Raw genomic sequence first — 7,355 nt, forward strand, 5'->3', positions numbered from 1 at the left:
AGGACTGCCTTTGCTGCATCCCAAAGATTTTGAATAGTTGTGTTTTCATTTTCATTGGTTTCCATGTATTTTTTTAATTCTTCTTTAATTTCCTGGTTGACCCATTCATTCTTCAGTAGGATGCTCTTTAGCCTCCATGTATTTGAGTTCTTTCTGACTTTCCTCTTGTGATTGAGTTCTAGTTTCAAAGCATTGTGGTCTGAAAATAGGCAGGGAATGATCCCAATCTTTTGGTACCGGTTGAGACCTGATTTATGACCTAGGATGTGATCTATTCTGGAGCACGTTCCATGGGCACTAGAGAAGAATGTGTATTCCGTTGCTTTGGGATGGAATGTTCTGAATATGTCTGTGAAGTCCATTTGGTCCAGTGTGTCATTTAAAGTCTTTATTTCCTTGTTGATCTTTTGCTTAGATGATCTGTCCATTTCAGTGAGGGAGGTGTTAAAGTCCCCCACTATTATTGTATTGTTGTCGATGTGTTTCTTTGCTTTTGTTATTAATTGCCTTATATAATTGGCTGCTCCCATGTTAGGGGCATAGATATTTACAATTGTTAGATCTTCTTGTTGGATAGATCCTTTAAGTAGGATATAGTGTCCTTCCTCATCTCTTATTACAGTCTTTGGTTTAAAATCTAATTTGTCTGATATAAGGATTGCCACCCCAGCTTTCTTTTGGTGTCCATGAGCATGGTAAATGGTTTTCCACCCCCTCACTTTCAATCTGGGGGTGTCTTCGGTTCTAAAATGAGTCTCTTGCAGACAGGATATCGATGGGTCTTGTTTTTTAATCCAGTCTGATAGCCTGTGTCTTTTGATTGGGGCATTGAGCCCATTTACATTCATGGTAACTATTGAAAGATAGGAATTTAGTGCCATTGTATTGCCTGTAAGGTGACTGTTACTGTATATTGTCTGTGTTCCTTTCTGGTCTCTCTTGCTTTTAGGGTCTCTCTTTGCTTAGAGGACCCCTTTCAAGATTTCCTGTAGGGCTGGTTTTGTGTTTGCAAATTCCTTTAGTTTTTGTTTGTCCTGGAAGCTTTTTATCTCTCCTTCAATTTTCAATGATAGCCTAGCTGGATATAGTATTCTTGGCTGCATATTTTTCTCATTTAGTGCTCTGAATATATCCTGCCAGTCCTTTCTGGCCTGCCAGGTCTCTGTGGATAGGTCTGTTGCCAATCTAATGTTTCTACCATTGTAGGTTACATATCTCTTCTCCCGAGCTGCTTTCAGGATTTTCTCTTTGTCTATGAGACTCGTAAGTTTTACTATTAGATGTCGGGTGTTGACCTATTTTTATTGATTTTGAGAGGGGTTCTCTGTGCTTCCTGGATTTTCATGCCTGTTTCCTTCCCCAAATTAGGGAAGTTCTCTGCTATAATTTGCTCCATTATACCTTCTGCCCCTCTCTCTCTTTCTTCTTCTTCTGGGATCCCAATTATTCTAATGTTGTTTCGTCTTATGGTATCGCTTATCTCTCGAATTCTGCCCTTGTGATCCAGTAGTTGTTTATCTCTTTTTCTCAGCTTCTTTATTTTCCATCATTTGGTCTTCTATATCACTGATTCTCTCTTCTGCCTCATTTATCCTAACAGTTAGTGCCCCCATTTTTGATTGCACCTCATTAATAGCCTTTTTGATTTCTACTTGGTTAGATTTTAGTTCTTTTACTTCTCCAGAAAGGGTTTCTCTAATAACTTCCATGCTTTTCTCAAGCCCAGGTAGTATCTTTAAAGTGATGATTCTGAACTCTAGATCTGACATCGTACTAATGTCCGTATTGAGTAGGTCCCTGGCAGTCGATACTACCTCTTGTTCTTTTTGTTGAGGTGATTTTTTCCGTCTTGTCATTTTGTGCAGAGGAGAGTAGATTAATGAGAGAACAAAATGCTAGCAGAGTAACAATGTCCCCAGAAAATATACTCTAAACAAATCAGAAAAGACGTGAAGCAGTGGAAAAAGAAATGGAAAGAGAGAAAAAAGAAAAATTTAAAAACAAACAAAAACAAACAAAACAAAACAACAACAACAACAAAAAAACCGGAATGTGATCAAATATGATCAGGCTGGTATATAGATCAGTGCCACACACTAGATTTGGGGTGTATTTTGGTCTTTTAGAATAAAGTGCCTCCCGAAATTTTAAAGATAGAAAAACTTATATATGTACAAAAATAAGGGTTGATATGATGAAGGGATGGAGTATGACTGTAAAGATGGAAATTATAAAAAATTTTATAAAAGGAATTGATGAGAAGTTGTTTGAAAAAAGAAAGAAAGAAAAAAGAAGAAAAAAGGGAGAGAATGTGATCAGGCAGGGGAATAGAAAACACCATATACTAGAGATTTAGGGTATATTTTAATCTGTTAGAAGAAACTATCTCAAAATTTTAAAGAGAGAACAAGTTATATATATATGCCAAAAATACGGGTAACTACTATGAAGGGATAGAATATGACTCTAAAAATGAAAAATAAAAATGTTTTTTTAAAAAAGGGATTGATAAGATGTTGGTTGAAAAAGGGAAAAAGAAAAATTCAAAAAAAAAAAGACAGTTAAAAAAAATTAACTTTGAAAGACTAAAGAATCATGGGGAAAAGCCATGAATTCTATGTGCATTATTCCCCTAGCGCTGGAGTTCTGCCATTCTCATTGATGGGTAAACTTGGTCTTGGCTGGCTGTTCTCGCTGATCTTCTGGGGAGGGGCCTGTTGCCGTGGTTTTCAAATGTCTTTGCCGGAGGCGGAGTTGCCCCGCCCTTGCCCCCTCCTGGCTAAGTAATCTGCTCGGGTTTCCTCTCCGGGGCTTTTGTTCCCTGCGAGCTTTCCGTACAGCTTTGGAGGCGGAGAGTGAAAATGGCGGCCTCCCAATCTCCGCCCCAGAGGAGCCGAGAACTCGGGGCCCCGCTCCTCAGTGAGCCCCCAGAGAAGAGCCGTCAGTCACTCCTGTCTCCCCGGTCTCCGGCCACACTCCGTGGTCACCCGGTCTGTGACCGTGCGTTTCTATCTCTGGCACCCGACCCCATGTGGAGTCTCCAAACCCAGCAGATTCCTGTGGTGCACTCCCGCGCCGCTTCTCCCGGGGGAGGAAGGCGAGTCTCCCCGGATCTGCCGCTTGTTAGGTCCCACAGTGGCCTGACTGTGCCACGGATCACGGTTTATGGCAACCCCGAGCTGAGAGCCCGCGCCTGGGCTCCGCCTCTGCAGCCGGCTTCCCTGCTCCGTTACCTGGGAGCTCTGCCACACTCAGGCACCCCCGGTCTTTCTGTGACCCCGAGGGTCCTGAGACCACACTGTCCCGGAGGGTTCCACCCCCCGCTTAGCCACCAGAGTGACGTCCCTCAGCGGAGCAGACTTTTAAAAGTTCCGATTTTGTGCTCCGTGGTTCTATCACTTGCCAGAAGCGGCCGACGGAGGCCCCTCCCCCGCCGTCTATCCTCCCGAATATTGCCTGGATTCACTTCTCCGCACGTCCTACCTTCCAGAAAGTGGTCGCTTTTCTGATGAGAGAGTTGTTGCTCTTGTTTTCTTCGATCTCCTGTTGAGTTTGTAGGTGTTCAGAATGGTTTGATCCCTATCCAGCTGAATTCCTGAGAGGAGACGAAATCCAGGTCTCCTACTCCTCCGCCATCTTGCTCCGCCCCCTGTGACTGAATTATCTTAAGTATTATTGATCATGCCCCGACTTTGTTTATAACCTCATGCAAGTTCTTATATAAGCAGAATCGTGCATTATGACCTCTTCCGCATCTGGCTTGTTGTGTGTGGTGGTAGTTCATTTTTTAAAATTTTTGTGTAGCATCCCATGTTACAATTTATGTTTTCATTTTACTGTTGATAGTTATTTTGGTTGTTTCTAGCATCTGGTTATAATAATGTCCATTATGAACATTCTTGAAGATGCATTTGGTATACATTCATTTTTCTTGGATATATAACTAGGATTGGAATTGGTGGGTCATAACATCGCCAGTGCAGTTTTCCAAAGTAGTTTAACCAGTTTACACTCCTGTTAGTAACACATGAGAATTCTAGTTGCTCCATATTTTTACCAACACTTGGTATGATCAGTCATTTTTAATTTTAGCCATTGTGGTTGATATGTAGAAGTATTTCACTGTTGTTTTAATTTCAATTTTCTTGATGGCTAATTATGTATCTTTTCATATATGTAAATAGCCATTGATAGCCTTTCTTATGGGTACCACTTTAAGAAATATACCCATTAAAATTGAGGTGTCTGTCTCTTTCTTAATGATTTTTAGGGGTTCTTTATATTTCCTGGATGTGAGCCCTTTCATCAGTTATATTTTTTCTCTCTCTCTGTGTCTTACATGTTCACTTTCTTAATTATGCTTTTGGATGGCCACAATATACTAACTTTGATGAAATGCCATTTCTCAATTTTTTCTTTAATGGTTAGTGATTTCTGTGTTCTTTTATGAAAACTTGCTCAGCCCAAGCTCATGACAATATTTTCCTGTTTTTTTAATTTTATTTTTTTTATTATGTTATGTTAGTCACCATATAGTACATCATTAGTTTTTGATGTAGTGATCCATGATTCATTGTTTGTGCTTTTTTTTTTTTTCTAAAAGAGTTATTGTTTAACATTAGGTCTATGATCCATATCAAATTAATTTGTGTATGATATGAAGTAGCCTGGTTCATACTTTCCCATTTATATATCCAATTGCTCTAAGACTATTATTTGAAAGACCATCCTTCTTCTATTAAAAGTACAGTTACCCTCAAAGAAACTTAGTGACCATTTATGTGTGAATGTGTTTCTGGACTCTCCTTTGTTCCAATGGTATAGTTGTATTTTATTTTGCAAATACCACATTATCTTAATTACAGTTGCTTCCTATAAGTCTTGAAGTCTGGTATCTTAAGATCTCAGATTCTGTTTTTTTTCAAGATTGTCTTGGCTACTTTAGGTCCTTTTAATTTTCATATAAATTTTAGAATCAACTTGTCATTTCTCTCTCACATAATAAACATGCTGGTATTTTATTAGGATTGCATTGACTGTAGATCCACTTGAAGAGAATTGACATTTTAACAACATTCAGCATTTTAACCCATGAATATTGCATATTTTTGCATTTATGTAAGGCTTCTTAAATTCCTCTCAATAACATTTTGTGGTTTTTCATTGTAGAAATGTTGTAGAAATCTTTTATAGATTTTATTAGATTTATTCCTATATGTTTTATATTTGTGTGCTAAATAAATGGTATTCTTTTTAAAATTACATTTTCCAATTTTTCTTGCAAGTGTATAAAAATATATTTTGTATATTGAACTCATATTTATAGGCCATTAATTCACTATGTTTAATTATTAATTTACTTACTAATCCTAATAGTTTGTAGATTTTTTTAGATTTTCTATGTACCCAATCATATAATCTATAAATATTCACAATGTGATTTCTTCCTTTTCAATTTTAAAAGCCTTTATTCATTTGTCTTGTGTTATTGAAAGTATAATGTTGAATAGAAATGGTGATGTGGATATCCTTACCATGTTTCTTAACTAAAAGGAAAAGAATGTGATATTTTGCCATTAAATAAGATGCTAGCTGTAAGATTTTTGTTGCTAACTTTTCTCAAGATTTAGATAGATTCCTTCTATTACTAGTATGCTAAGAGCTTTTATCATGAACAAGTTTTAAGTTTTATCAAATAACTTTTATGCATATATTAAAATGATAATTTTTTATTCTGTTAAAATGGTGAATTACACTGTTTGATTTTCACATGTTAATTCAAACTTGCCCTTCTTGGTAATGATGTATTTTTTTTTTAAAGATTTTATTTATTTATTTGAGAGAGAGACAGAGAGAGCACATGAGAGGGGGGAGGGTCAGAGGGAGAAGCAGACTCCCCGCTGAGCAGGGAGCCCGATGCAGGACTCGATCCTGGGACTCCAGGATCATGACCTGAGCCGAAGGCAGTTGCTTAACCAACTGAGCCACCCAGGCGCCCGGTAATGATGTATTTTATATATTGCTGAACTCAATAATATCTTGTTTAGGGTCTTTGCATTTATTTTTATGGGCAATATTGGCTTATGTTTTCCTTTTATGTAATGTCCTTGCCAGGTTTTAGTATCAGGGATATATTGGTCGCTGGACAATGGAAAATATTTTCCCTTTTTGTATTCTTTGGAAGAGTTTGCATGAAATTTATGTGTTTCTTTTTTTGTTGTTTGGTAGAATTCACTACTGAAGCCAACTGGGCCTGGAGTATTCCTTTCGAGAATTTTTTTTAAAGCATCATTGAGATATAATTGACATGCAGTAAATTATAGAAATTGCAAAACATTTTGATATTTTGACATATGTATGTACCACTGAAGCCATCACCTGTAAAATTTTGTCTTGATCATTTGAAATCCCTTCCTTCTGACTCTTTCCACTTCCATGACCCCAGACAGCTATCAATATGCTTTGTGTTACTATGTATTAGTTTATATTTTCTAGAATTTTATATAAATGGACTCCTGCAATATATACTCTTTTTAGCCTGGCTTCTTTCTTTCAACATAATCACTTAGGTATTCATCATGTTGAAGTGTGTAACAATGGTTTGTTCTTTTTATGGCTGAGTAGTACTCCACTGTACAGATATATTACATTAATTAATTAATCTCTTGTTGGGTTGCATTCAGTTTTTGCTTATTACAAATAAACTTATTATGAACTCTCATGTGTAGGACTTGTATGGACATTTGCTTTTATTTTTCTTCAGTAGGTACCAAGGAGTAGAATGACTAGATCAAATGATAGGTGAATATGTAGTTTTAGAAAGTGCTAAACTGTTTTCCAAAGGTGTTATGTCATTTATATTGCTACCAGCAGTGTATGAGAATTCCAGTTTTTCCACATCCTCATGAACACTTGGTATAGTCAGTCTTTCAAATTTTAGCCATTGTAATAGGTATGTAGTAGTATCTTACTGTGATTTTAATATGTATTTCTCTAATGTCTAATAATGTTAAGCATCTTGTCATGTGCTCATTTAACATTTGTATATTTTTTCTGATGAAATGTATAGTCAGATCTTTTGCTCATTTGAAAAATTGAGCTGTTTTATTTTTATTGAATTTTTAGAGTTATTTATGTTATATTTTTAGAGTTATTTATTTATGTTAAAGGATACAAGTCCTTTATCAGGTATGTAATTTACAATTTTTTCCACTGATTTATAGCTATTCTTTTTATTATATGTACATTAGGCTGCTTGAAGTTGTAATGGAGGTCTCTGATGCTCTGTTAATTTTTAAAAATTCTTTTTTATTCTGTGTTTTATTTGGAATATTTTCTATTACTATTCCTTTAAA

The sequence above is a fragment of the Neomonachus schauinslandi genome, chromosome 13 (genome assembly GCF_002201575.2).
Source record: "Neomonachus schauinslandi chromosome 13, ASM220157v2, whole genome shotgun sequence".
In the NCBI taxonomy this organism is placed as follows: domain Eukaryota; kingdom Metazoa; phylum Chordata; class Mammalia; order Carnivora; family Phocidae; genus Neomonachus; species Neomonachus schauinslandi.